This window comes from Pseudophryne corroboree, chromosome 3 (assembly GCF_028390025.1).
Source record: "Pseudophryne corroboree isolate aPseCor3 chromosome 3, aPseCor3.hap2, whole genome shotgun sequence".
Lineage (NCBI taxonomy): Eukaryota > Metazoa > Chordata > Amphibia > Anura > Myobatrachidae > Pseudophryne > Pseudophryne corroboree.
The window spans coordinates 430,470,561-430,485,029 of record NC_086446.1 but is presented as its reverse complement, the minus strand read 5'-3'; the positions used below and the strand labels follow the sequence as shown (position 1 = coordinate 430,485,029).

The 14,469-nt window shown below is 48.1% G+C and overlaps 2 protein-coding genes across 4 annotated transcripts in view; one reads left to right on the top strand and one right to left on the bottom strand.

The window, feature by feature from the left end:
* Positions 1-14,469, bottom strand: part of LOC135055850 (bactericidal permeability-increasing protein-like) — a 203,603-nt gene that overhangs the window by 187,342 nt on the left and 1,792 nt on the right. The window lies entirely within an intron of this gene.
* The window catches only part of KIAA1755 (KIAA1755 ortholog), a 118,526-nt gene continuing 107,751 nt past the window's right edge, over positions 3,695-14,469 (top strand). For 2 of the 3 annotated variants that reach the window (XM_063960383.1, XM_063960380.1), the window contains exons 1-2: positions 3,695-4,148; positions 12,746-12,823. The gene's annotated coding sequence lies outside the window, so the exon portion shown is untranslated. The remainder of the gene's footprint in view (positions 4,149-12,745; positions 12,824-14,469) is intronic. The other variant, XM_063960382.1, reaches the window with a different exon arrangement.

Here is a 14,469-nt window from a genome sequence, read left to right as displayed (position 1 = left end):
ACAGTAAATCTTGCGACTGTGCTAAGATTAATAGGTCGTCTAGGTATGGGAATATCCTTATCCCTTGTTTGCGCAGACAAGCTGCCATAACCACCATGATCTTGGTAAACACCCTGGGTGCTGCATCTAGCTCGAAGGGCAGAGCTTGGAACTGGAAGTGTTCCTTGAGGATGGCAAACCTGAGGTAACACTGATGCGATAGTGCTATAGGCACATGTAGGTAAGCATCCCGCACATACAGAGATACCATATAGTCTCCCGGTTCCATAGCCAACATTATGGAGCGTAACGTCTCCATGTGGAACTTCGGGATCCATATGTAATTGTTCAACATCTTCAGATTTAGAATTGGTCGATATGACCCATTTGGTTTCTGGATTAGAAACAGATTGGAGTAATACCCCTGTCCCTTTTGTGATGGAGGTACTGGGACAATCACACCTGACTGCAGTAATTTTTGGACTGCTTCTTGCAGGACATTGGCCTTCGACTCTATATGAGATGGGCTGGTGCAAAAAAATCTTTGAGGAGGCTGCCTCCTGAATGGGAACCCATACCCCTGAGATACTACCTTCTGCACCCAGGCATCTGTTGTTGACTGTTGCCATGTGTGTGTAAATTGCAGGAGTCGGCCCCCAACCCTGGAATCCTCCAGGCGGAGGCCCGTCTCTTCAGGCTGAGGGCTTCTGTTCAGGTTTGGAAGCTGGCTTTTTGCTAGCCCACTGCTTCCTACACCTGGATTTAAACTGGGGTTGTTTAGGCTCCTCTTTACCTTTCGCTTTGCTTTGCCAGCGAAATGAGCGAAATTTTAAACCCTTGGACTTAGGGTTGTAGGTAGCCGGAAATCTGACCTTCTTCGATTCAGCCTCTGACTCTAGGATATCCGATAAAGGTTTTCCAAATAATATATTACCCACGAAAGGCAATGCTTCCAATTCCTTCTTGGACTCCGCATCTGCCTTCCAGGTCCGTAGCCAGACTGCTCTGCGAGCGACTACTGCCAGGGCTGAAGCTTTAGAAGCAACAGTGCCTACATCAATGGCTGCTTCTTCTAAATACTGAGCAGATTGTCTTAAACGGCAAAGACGATCCTCTTGCTCCCTAGTAGGAGAAGGGATGTCATTCTCTAGTTCCTCTATCCATTCGCCCATTGCCTTTGCTACCCAGGCCGAAGCCATAGCAGGTCTTACCACTGCACCCACAAGAGAAAAAATATTTTTCAATAGGCTCTCTACCCTCCTGTCTGTGACATCATTCAAAGAGGTAGATGACAGTGGCAAAGCAGATTTGTGCACGAGTCGCAGAACATGTGCATCTACTTTTGGAGGAACTTCTCTCTTCGAACAATCTCCAACAGGAAATGGATAATAAGAATCCCATCTCCTAGGAATCTTATACTTTTTACCGGGCGCTGCCCAAGACTCATCCATCATTTCCGTCAACTCCTCTGACGCTGGAAATTCAGCTTTCACTGACTTTGTTCGTTTGAATACAGGTGCTTTTGCTTTTAACGCCATCTTAGCTGGTTCTTCCAGAGAAAGCACAGCCTTTACTGCATTAATGAGTTCAGCTACATCATCTGAACTAAAGCTCTGCGACTGATCATCATACGGAGTTGAATCTATTGTTTCCGCATCATCATCCGATGTATCCTGTGTAGTCTGCCATACAGACGTATCTGTCTTAGTCTTACCTACCCCTTGGTTGCTTGTAGAGGCTACTGGAACCAAACCATAGGAAGGGAGCTGCATGTATGGGTTCATAGTGTAACCTAACCCCTGAGGTGGTGCTACTGGAGCTAACCTGTCCGCTATTGAAGACAGAGTCTTTGCGAACATATTCCATGTAGGCTCTACTGGAGGTTGAACTAACTCCTGTTTTTTACTTCGCTGAAAAGCAAAACAGTTTGCACACAAACCCTCATAAGTGACCAATTGAATCATATCAATTACCCCTGACTTACAAGATAAGCATGTTAGGGCTGTAGGAGTGCTTGACAAATTCTCCTCATCACTTTTGCCGCTCACAGACATTTTTTCTGATATTGACTACACAATTTTGTGACTGAACCACACCCTATAATCAGTATATAGAGGTGAAATCAATCTGACCACAGTGCACCTGATTTGAGGGTCAGAACAGGACTGACATTACACAGAAAAGTCAGCACACATACTAGCAGTCAGTCACATGTTAAAGCATTAGACATTGTCATATGAGAATACAACCTCCATATTAACTTATACATAAGTAGGAAAATTGTACTTCTGTTTAACTGGTTCTTTTTCAACATAACATGCAGAAAACACAGTAATATACAGGTCTCACATGCAATAGGTACTAAAAATTAACAGTGCACACTAAGAAGTAGAAGGAATTTTTAGTACTGTATACCCTGCCTCCAGGGAGCGGGATACAGGGAGACTCACCACACTTCCATATCCAAGCAAAGACGCTCGAAAGACGCTGAGTGGATTCAGACGCTACTGGTGTACACTGCCGCTCTTGGTAACTGATAACGGACACGGACGCTCACCAACGGACACGGACGCTGAGCGACTCCACGTGCATGCAGACACTAAAGGCCTGCGACTCGGTCTGGCGGGTTTATATCCAGTGTACACAACCGCAGCGTCTAAGCTGCGACCGAGTACCCTCGTGGTAGCGTCTGAGCCGGAAGTGAGGTCATTCAGTTCATGAAACGAGAGACCCGTGGGAACTGGCCATGAACTCGGAGGAGGGACGGCCAGGAGAGCGTCTGAAACCCCCTGTTGACTTAAACTCCCAGGATCGCGGCCTCACCTAGTCCTGGCGCCTATGATCCCCGGAGCGTAGCGATGTCACACTCGAGATGTTCGGCGCATCAACACGCTGTTTGTAGTCTCCAGCAAATCAGCGTAGCTGTGTCCTGACCCCTCTAGTAAGAGGAAGTCCATATACTCACTGTCTCCCCATGCTCCGGCCACAGCCTGGTAACGTCTGCTGGACCTGCTAGAACATCCGACACAGACGCCCGTCGAGACAGCACTGTACCCGAAGGTAAGCGTTGTTGCGACCCGGTGGGGAGTTGTTGGAGCGACTCTTTCTAATACACGTTTAAGACGCTGTTAAGAGAAGTCGCTCATCCAAAACAGTAAGTCTATAAAAATAAAGTAATGAAAACTTGAGGCTGCTTTCACAGCAGCCCTGTGACCATGCCGCACCAAGCAAAAAACTGATCTGACTGAGTCAGGGGGCGGGACTATATAGTGGAGGCCCCAATGCATCCTGGGAGGCCAGAAAGCTTGTGACCGTGTTGGTGCCATTTTCGCTGTCGCTCGACAATATCCCAATGTTATCCTGTGGATAATCCTGTGGACCCAGCCAGAGAAATAACCCACCCAAATCTAACTCTCTCTGCAAATGTTATATCTCCCCCCCCCCCCTGCAGTGCACATGGTTTTGCCCAACTGCTAAAAAATTTCCTGCTGTGATCAACTTGGAATTACCCCCTCTGAGTAGGGAGTTCCACTAGAGCAGACATTCCCAACCACGGTCCTCAAGGCACACCAACAGTGCAGGTTTTAGTAATATCCAGGCTTCAGCACAGATGGTTAAATCAAAATAACTGAGCTACTAATTAAGTCACCTGTGCTGAAGCCTGGATATCACTAAAACCTGCACTGTTGGGGCTGTAACACACACTCCGGTTTTTCCCGGATGGCAAAAAGCCGGACAAACTTTGTCCGGCTTTTTGCCATCCGGGAGAAACCGGCAGTGTGTGTGATGCTGTGCGCATGCGCAGCATCAGACACGGCTTCAGAAAAAACCGTTGTGTGTGAAAGCTCCCCTTCACCTTCACCTTCCAGTGGTGAGACCCGGCTGCAACCCGGCAGCCGGGCCGGGGCCGTGCAGTGTGAAGGGACCCTAGCCCTCACACTGTTAACTACAATGCTGGCACGGGAAAAAGCCGTCCGGCTTTTTCCCGGCCGGCAAAAGCCGGATAGTGTGTTTCAGCCCTTGGTGTGCCTTGAGGACCGTGGTTGGGAATGCCTGCACTAGAGGGAAGAATTCGTTGATGTGGGAGTGTGAGGTGATTACCACCACAGGAAGAAGTTTGCAGCAAATCTTAAATGCAGAGAGGATATGTATCCCATTCCAAATACAAGGTCAGATATGTATGGGAAGGAGGAGCTGGTGAGGGCTTTTACAGTATGGGTGGAGAGATTAATGCCCAGATTTATCAAGCCTTGGAGAGTGTTAAATTGCATGGTGATAAAGTACAAACCAATCAGCTCCTAACTGTAATTTTTCAAACACAGCCTGTAATGTGGCAGTTAGGAGCTGATCGGTTGGTACTCTATCACTATGCAATTTATCACTCTCCAAGGCTTGATAAATCTGGGCCTAAATAACTAACTTTACACCTGGGCAAAACCTGGCTACACTGCAGGTGGGGCTTCCTGCGCGTTGTAACTGCATACTTCTGGGCACATAACCTGGAATCTATGTTTTACCTCGTGTATACAGGACTTACCGTGGGGCATGGGCCATGCTGAGGGATATCATTTAATAGGAACTTAACCCAGCTGCTAAAAGCCTGTGGTAAGTCCTGCAGTTACTCGAAAAGGGATACGGTCATTAGGTCGACAGTCATTAGGTTGACATGCATTAGGTCGACAGGGTCACTAGGTTAAAATGCTCATTAGGTCGACATGTACTAGGTCGACAGGTCAAAAGGTCGACATGGGTTTTTCACGTTTTTTTTTCTAATTTTTGGACTTTTTCAACCGAGTGACCCTGTCGATCTACTGCATGTCGACCATTAGTGGTCGCCTTAAGGACTGTCGACCTAAGTTGTGTTGACCCAACGACCCATACCCATTGAAAATATCCCTTAGATTGTATTTGTAACCATTGCATTGTAATATGGTTTGTTGCAGAGAAAAAGTTACCTGCTTCTTCTGCTTTACTCCCATTTCAGAATCAGCTCTTTAGAGAGCATTATTGCAGTTGAAGAGGCAAGAAAGAGAGATCAGTCTTGCTACAGTGTTTAGGATGGAGCAGACAGTGGGGAAGGCCAGATAGCAGGAAGTTACAGTAAAGGCCAGTACTCACTGGCAGATGTGGGGAGAGATGTGTGCTGAGCGGTTCTCCCCCCGCTCAGGACAGTGCGATGTGTGCTGAGCGTGCGGGGGGAGACAGGGGGGCCGCTAATTTCACCCAGCGGGTGAAATGAGCAACCCGCTAGACTGTACAGTATGGGTGAAGCCGAGAGTTGAGTCGGCCAAGAGAGTGGGTTTCACTAACTGAGGAGTGAAATGTCAAACATAACAGACTAGGTGAGGGGTAGTGACTCCCAAGGATGAGCGGAGGTCACCATTAGTCCATGTTAATTTAAGTTGGAGGTAACACTGTGACATCCAGATGGAGATGGCAGAGAGACAGCTGGTAAATTGCTGGATAGAAATGCAAGAGTGTAGTCAGAAGAGGAGAGTAGATTTTTGTGCTGTCAGTGTAAAGGTGGTATTGCAGACCAAAGGATAACTACCGCTCCTCCAGGCACTGCCACTGCAGAGACGACATTGACAGCAGCATCATGACATCATCACCTGATATGGCACCGCTGCCTGGACATTGCATGACCCAGAGAGAGAGGGGACTGAGGGCCTTATTCAGAGTTGCATGGTCATTCACTTTCCCCTAAGGATGCGTCCGCAAGATGATTGACAGTGGCGGGCATTGGGTGGGTGGAGACGAGGCGAGGCGAGGGCTTGGCGGGAAAAATGGGGCCGTTTCGGGAGCATTTTTGGGGCTCTGAAAAAAAAAGGTTGCGCAGGACTACCTGCCAGCACAGCCAGGCTGTGCAGGCAGGGGTCGACCTTAAATCGATATTTCCGCAATTAAATTGTGGATGCATCACTGGGTGGCGCCACACACATGCTGGACGGTCTTGTTCTGTGCTCTGGCCGGGAGCTACCTGCTGCATCCCGGGTTGCAGTGGCTGCATGTGACAGCTGCCGCGGCCTACCCCCCGCCCCACAATGGTCCGGATACGCCTGCGTTGTCCGGACCGCTCCCCGCCAATGGCGTTCTAATGCCATTGGCACGCCCCCTCCCACCCCACGACCACCTCTGCCTGTCAATCAGGCAGAGGATATCGCAGCCCTGAGAGCGCAGTCCACAAAAAAATTCAGACTGGGATCACTGCCGCTGCAGTCTGAATTACCCCCTAAGCTTCTGCAACAAGAAGAAAAAACATGTCTTCCCAATGTCAAAGTCGAAAAATATCATGATTCACATGCCTTGTACTAACCCCAATGCACATGCCCGCTGCTCGTGCATCCACTCCCCCGTGCGTACGCATCCCCGCAGGTTGCGTAAGGGACGCTCCGACGTCTTGTGAGCATGTAGATGTGTATTTACGGCGGAGTTTGTGAGCGTCTAGCGAGCGACTCGATCGCAACATATTTAACCCAAATAGTGGAGGTCATTCCGAGTTGTTCGCTCGCAAGGCGATTTTAGCAGAGTTACACACGCTAAGCCGCCGCCTACTGGGAGTGAATCTTAGCATCTTAAAATTGCGAACGATGTATTCGCAATATTGCGATTACAAACTTCTTAGCAGTTTCAGAGTAACTTCAGACTTACTCGGCATCTGCGATCAGTTCAGTGCTTGTCGTTCCTGTTTTGACGTCACAAACACACCCAGCGTTCGCCCAGACACTCCCCCGTTTCTCCGGCCACTCTTGCGTTTTTTCTGGAAACGGTAGCATTTTTTTCCACACGCCCATAAAACGCTGTGTTTCCGCCCAGAAACACCCATTTCCTGTCAATCACACTACGATCGCCAGAGCGAAGACAAAGCCGTGAGTAAAAATACTATCTTCATAGCAAAATTACTTGGCGCAGTCGCAGTGCGAACATTGCGCATGCGTACTAAGCAGAAAAACGCTGCGATTCGAAGAAATTTACAGAGCGAACGACTCGGAATGAGGGCCAGTGTGTTTAATAGTTAATATTCCCCTAAATAATGTCAACAAGTATGTTTAGTTTAAACGATTCCTGGACAGAGAGATTCCTCTTTGCATGATAGGAAGGGTCTGATAAAGTTTGAAAGGTGGTGTCTAGTATCCAGCTGTAGAGTATGTTAGTGGTAACATTTTGGTGTTGGTTAGGAAAAGATCGCTCGCTCCTGCGTATAGTTATGTACAAAAGTAGTTTATAGACATTTACTGTATTTGCTGTTCATTACCCATGCGGCGGGAATCCTGAGGATACCTCCCACCTGAGCAGTTGGAGAAAGACACATCCCACCTGTTCAAACCCACCTATGACCTTTCTTTATAATGCAGAGACACATTCCTGTGTCCAATGAACAATGAGATTATAGGGACTATTGTATTGTGAATGTATGCTGTGTATATAAAGACCACCATGGCTGGGCCAGTCACTCACTCTCTCTGAAAGGCTTTCTCTTTGAATGCTGAGGGCTGGATCCAGGACGCGCTTGCGAATCATCCCCACGTATGTATTATTCTCTGTGGCCATTTTGTTATCCATTGTGTTTTGCCATTTGTTCTCATTCTGTTTGCTCGTATTTGCGATCGCTACGCTATTGTTCATATTATTCCTGGTTATTCTGTTTAGATTTCTATGTTAGTTTGTAGTGTATAATCTGTACTGTTTTTCCCCTTTTTACTCTAAAGCATCCACGAAGGTGTTAGAGCCGGAGTGGTTTTTAAATCCAAACAAGGTCTTGCGTATTCACTAGTTACTACAAAGGGTTTTCTTAGCGTCTCAATCGCTCAAACAGCTTACACATCATCAAGGTTAATAAGCGTTACATCATTGTAGTATTACATTGCTAACGTTTAGAGTATAAGCATACCCTTACTGTGTGTTGTTAATAAGGTTTACTGTGTATCATTCTGGGAGCGTCTGCGCCGCTCGTGTCTCACTCTCACGGCGCAGCATCCGCTACGCCAATAGCGTAGCCTTACGGTACCTGGGACGCCTATAGCGTGCTCGATACAAAGCGTGAGTCCGTGAGCGTACGTGTCGCTCGTGCGTTGCGCCCACGGCCTAGCGTCTGCTACGCTAAGTGCGTACCCTTACGGTACTCAGTGCGCCAATAGCGTACTTAGTCCATAATAATAATATAGCTTATGTTTAAAGGTAATATTTGACATTATCACTAATGATAGTCATTTGGTGAATTTAATTTTCTCCATTTCAGAGATGACAGCTGCTCTATCTCAGTGAAAATTCACACACATGCTGGTTTAAACGTTTAACGCGAGTGCCCATGCACACTGCCCTCCAAAATAATCACACACTCAACGGGTGCAGTGTATGCGGTGCACACGGGCCCCAGAGAGGGCCCACACCACACACACTGCACCCATTTCTTCTATACTTACCTTTCCGGCCAGTAGCGGATCTTGCCACGGGCAAGCTGGACTTTTGCCCGGGGCGCCGCCTTCCGGAGGGCGCTGGCGCCATCCGGAGGGCGCCGCACAGTGGCAAAATCCGCCACTGCTGCCCGCTGTGTCCCCCGTCCGCCTCAGCTGCCGTCCCCGTCCGCGGTCCGCCTCCTGTGAAGGGAACTACTAGACGCTATGCGTCTAGTTTCCCTTCATGGAGAGTAACTTTGCTGAGCGGTGCGCGATGATGTCATCGCGCACCGCACAGCAAAGGTCCTCTCCACGAAGGGAACTAGACGCATAGTGTCTAGTTTCCCTTCGTGTAGAGGACCTTTTGCTGTGCGGTGCGCGATGATGTCATCGCGCACCGCTCAGTATTTCAAGCGGCGCTAGCAATGTACAGGGGACGTGACTGACCACGCCCCCTGTATTATGCCACACCCCATTTCCTGCCCGGGGCGCAGAGCGCCCTTGGACCGGCCCTGTTTCCGGCGTCCTTCGGTAACTGTGTGTGGGCCTCTCCTCTCCCGTAGCTGTCACCGCCGCTGCTAGCGCACTGAGCATTAGAGACTTTGGCACAGTGTCAGAGTCTACAGCGCATGCGCAGGACTCTGGAAAAATGGCGCGGCGGCGTGCTGAGTGCGCTAGCAGCGGCGGTGATGGCTACAGGAGAGGAGGAGGCCCACACACGGAGTCTGCACACGGGCCCCCTCCTCTCTAGAAACGCCGCTGCCCACACTGTCTGAGATTTATAAAGCATTACATATGAAAACAGAGGTCTGGTTTGTGGGTCACAAAGAATCTGACCTTTAAAAGCAGATGGAGAATATCCCATTCTGGGTGGCAAGTTGCTGCAGACCTTTTTGCTGTGAAATGGGTTAATCACTGTCTTATTGGGTGACCTCAATGGGCGCAGATCTGACAAGACACTTAACGTGGAAAATAACTTGTCACTTGTCTGGGATGTGTAGTCACAGCTGAAATTTCTGGATCAATGGTGAACTGATGTGTACACCACACTAAAGCTGAGACAGCTCTACTAGCAGAACATTTTCATGTGAATACAAGAGGATTCAAGACTGTGAAACACAGAAAACAAGATGTGAGCCAGTAGTTTATAGGTCACGTGCCAGACATGTTGTACTAAGTCTGCTGAGAATCACCTAACTGCACAGCTACACAGAAAGCATATTTATTACATCAGGCAGATGGGAATACATCAAAAATGTCACTATAAGCTCTATGGGGCAGGAACTCTCTGTAATTGAAATAATTATTTAATGTGCTGCATACTTTATTAGTTCTGACTTAGGAAAACGATCATAATTATCTGATCATAACAGCAGCATACTCTTTTGGATGGCATCCATTTTTTTAAACAAAACAAAGCCAAACATTTAGGTAGCATAAAGTTTGCTCAGGACATCCCTTTATCATAATGTTAATAACATTTCTCTTTGTTAAAAATAATTTAAAAAAAAAAGGTCATAGGAGCCTATTTTCAAGGCAGTTTTTCATAAAATTATGCAGAAACTAGTTTCAAATTTTAGCCAGAGCCTTGACCAATGGAGTGTTTTGTAGCTTCAAAACGCTGCTTTTGTCTGGCTGGAAAAATGCAGAATTGTACAGCTACCATCTAATACCAACCTTCATCATTAGAGGATATGATATTTTAGGTCTTATATGTATATGGCGTCCAGGAACGGGGCCTCCAATCTTCAACATATTGACGGTCATGTGAACCTTGGGCCTGATTTAACGTTGGACTATACTTGCCTACTCTCCCGGTTTCTGCGGGACACACCCATTTTTCGGGTAGTCCCCCACACCCCAGAAAGGGTAGGCACCCTTCCCACATTTTGCTCACTTCATAATGAAGTGGGCAGAATGAGGAGATAAAGAAGGAGAACTTGCACTACTGGCAGAGGGGTCGGGATCTAATGATGCGATTTTATGCTAATCCCAACAATTTAGCAAATCACATGTTTTCTCCATGAGGGGGCAGGGCCTAATTATGCTATTAGCCGATCAACTCCCCTGTCGCCACCCACCTGCTCCTCCTTTCCGGGGCATCTCCCAATGAAGAAAGCTGCAAAGTAGGCAAATATGCGTTGGACACAAGTGAGTCTGTTTAACATAATTATACATCGCATGAGAAATGTGTTGCACTGCACATGCTCAGCTTGCGGCAGTGTTTTCATCTGCATGTATCTGCAATTGCAGCCCCTTGTGTTTCAAGATGAAGATCACGGGCTTTCATGTGCAAGTAGGGTACAGCCAGGAGCAGTTCTATGTGCTGGCAAGCAGGGTGGGCGCCCGCGGCGCCCTGGCCAGAGAGTGTGTCCGCAGTCACCCCGAAGGTGCCCACCTCCCGCCCGCAACCCAGTTGCAGCAGGCTGCGTGGGCGCCCGCTGCAGCCGACTCCACTGGAAGACAGTCAGATGGTAGAGGTCCCAATTGACCTCTAGCGTCTGTCTCCCTGCTCTCCTCCAGATGCTAGAGGTCAAGTGGCACCTCTAGCATCTGACTGTCTCCGTCCATGGTGTCAGCAGCAGAGGGAGGCGAGACCCTTGGTAATGAGCTGGAAACCCCTGGCAACAAGTAGAAACCCTGGGCAATGAGCTGGAAACCCCTGGCAATGAGCACGGAACCCACAGCATGAAACCCCTGACAACAAGCATGAAGCTCTTGGCAACAAGCATGAGACCCCTGGCAATAAGCATGAGACCCCTGGCAATAAGCATGGATACCAGAGAATGAAACCCCTGACAACGATAATGAGACCCCTGCCAATGACCACGAAACCCCTGGCAATGAGCATGGAACCTAGACCATGAAAGCCCTGGCAATTAGTGTTAGGGACATAACTGTATGTGGCATAATGTGTAATGGACATTACAGTATATGGCATAATGTGTGGCATTACAGTGTGTGGCATAACATGCAATGGGTGTTACGGTGTGTGGCATAACGTGTAATGGACATGATGGTGTTTGGCGTAAATTATAATAGGCGTTACGGTGTGTGGCATAGCATGTAATGGGCATTTTGGTGTGTGGCATAAGTTGTAATAGGCATTACAGTGTGTGGCATAACGTGTAATGGGGATTACTGTGTGTGGCATAATGTGTAATGAGCATTATGGTGCGTGGCAAAACATGTAATGATCGTTATGGTGCGTGGCATAATGTGAAATGGGCATTAAGGTGTGTGGCATAATGTGGAATGGCCATTACGGTGTGTGGCATAATTTTTAAGGGGCATTACTATAAGGAAGAAAAATTAAAAAAATATAAAGGGCATGAATCAGGGTTTTTTCCCCCTGTGTTTTTGTATTGCCTGACTTGCACAAGGCGCTCTACATGGCATAATGTGTATAAGGCGCACTACTAATGTGAATTGGTACTATTCTGCGGCCAACCGCTTCCCCCTGAAGCTACGCCCGTATTTTCTGCTGCGCTACTTTGGTGCGCGCTAACCCTGTTTAGAATAGGGGGAGGCTGCGCCAAAGAAAACTTTCGCCCTGTGTGCCACAAGGTCTAGAACCGGCCCTGGGTACGGTAAGAATTTAGGTGGTAAAGATCAATGTAACAAGTGCAGCACATTTATGGATAAACTGCTTGTGTTAACCCCTAGTGGATAAATACAAAATGAGGCTGAATCAGAAGTGTGAGCAAAGCAAAAAAAAAGTAACTGTGCACCTTGGCAAAACTATATTGCATTGTACGTGGGCAGATTCAGGGGCCTATTTATTAACATTAGTTTTACTAAAATAATGTGAAATAGGGTGTTTTATTTTAGTATCACTCAAATGTATTAAAGGGCTTTTGGAGCAGTTTTCGTGAAAAACTGCTCCAAACCCTTTAATTGTTTTTTTTTTTTTTTTTTTTAGTAACCAAGATCGCATTCCCCATACTTATAATGGGAAATGCAATGTGGCCGAATTTACAAAAAAAATAGTAAAAAACACTGCAGTGTGTCCTGTGATATTAACGCCCTGTGATATGCAGCCTTTTGCACAGCTGGCAGAAAAAGCTGTGCGGGGCCCGGCCAGTGTGATAAGCTCTGTGTAAAAAAAATCACAGATTTCAACATATTTAAAATCATACCCCAGATGTGACCCCCCCACACAAACACAATTCCCTCATTAAAAATAATTCCCTAGATTTGTCCATCACCCTAACAACACAGGCAAACACCTGCTCAATAAATTAAGAACACCACAGATCTGATCCCCTCTTACAAAATACCTAAAATCTGACTCACCCTTCCTCATTACAAATCTGCCAAACCATTTAATGAAAATGATAGCTAAAACCTGTGTCTGCTCCTTTTTACAGCTCCCAATGTGGCCAGAAGCCTGGCATGGCTGGAAGGCGGGTCACACTGCCACGTACGGATGGCCAACAGAGGAAGAGGTACAGTAGCAGTAGGCAGCACAGCCTTATAATGGGAACAGGGGCATAACTAAAACTTTGTGCGCCCCACAGCAAAAATTTTAAGGGGCCCTTGTCTCCAAAAGAGTGGGTCTGGCTATTGTCACACAAAGGCATGATATTGGTTAGTGTGGAGGCAGAAGGGACAAACTGATTTTGTGCAGCTCTGCGCAGCCCAGGACTTACTCTTCCAGTGCAATGAGAACAGGCTGATCGGGGCCGGAGCTACCGTCAGACACCCTCCCTGAAAACGCTTGATCCCGCCTGCGTTTTTCCGAACACTTCCTGAAAACGGTCAGCTGACACACAAAATGGCCTCTTCCTGTCACTCTCCTTGCAAACATTGTGCGAATAGATCGTTCGCACCATCCCGTCGCAGGGAGCCGATGCCTATTGCAGCCATGTGACGCGCCGGTGCAATGCGGTACATGCGCAGTTCGGATCTGATTGCCTGCTGTGCAAAAATGCACAGCAGCAATCAGTTCTGAATGACCCCCATAGCAAGAGTGGCAGAAGGGACAGAGATAAAAAGCAGAGACATACAGGGTGGACAGTGTCGGACTGGGGCATGAAGGGCCCACCGGGGTAATGCAGTGATAGGGGCCCATACTTAAGGGTGTGGTCAGCCTATGAAGGGGGTGTTGCCAGCCTACACGGAGGCTTGAAATATACAATAGTCTAGTGCAGTGTAATGCAACATATCTACCATGTATAATACAAGTGCACAGTCTGGAACCTGGGGTTCATTCTGACCCGATCGCTCGCTGCAGTTTGTCGCAGCGCGGCGATTGGGTCGGAACTGCGCATGCACCGGCGCCGCAGTGTGCCGGCGCATAGCAGTCGTCGGTGCCCAGTGATCGCTTCTGATACAGAGGCGGTCGTTGGGCGGGAGGGGGCTAAACGGCGGCGTTAAGCCGCCGTTTAGTAGGCGCGGTCCGGCCAATGCAGGCGTGGCCAGACCGTTGGGGGTGGCTGGGGGGGACCCCTTGATTGAAGAGGTCCCCACTCCTCCAGGGTACCCCGGCCAGGGGTGACTAGTTGCGTATTTAATGCCACGGCCGCAGGGCGCTGTATATAAGTGACCCCCGTCTGTGGCATTATCTACCCAGCTAGTGGAGCCCGATGCTGGTGTAAAAAATACGGGGGACCCCTACTCTTTTTGTCCCCCGTATTTTTTGCACCAGGGCCAGCTCGAAGAGCCCGAGGCTGGTTATGCTTAGGAGGGGGGACCCCACACAATTTTTTCCCGGGTTTTTTACAGTTTTTTCCCGTTTTTTTTTATTTTTATTTTTTTAATCTAATCAAAATCCGTCAAATCGGCCGTTTTTCGACAGCGGGACTGTCGAATCCGTTTTTTACTGAATATGTAGAATTCCGGCACCCACCTGCCGAAATTCGACGGTCGAATTGTGTTGAATTAAATAACGGGCAAAAAATTGCTGCGATTCGACGGCAATTGCATATACCCCCTAGGCTCTTCTCCTCACACTGCTCCATTAAGTCTCGCCCCCCTTTTCCACTCTCTACCGGGAAAGGAAGCCTTAGCTCCTCAGTGGTTGTCGGAAGCCATCTTTTTGTAGCCTGCTATGTGGGCAGCTATTTTTTGTTAGCCCCTGCAGTTCAGCATC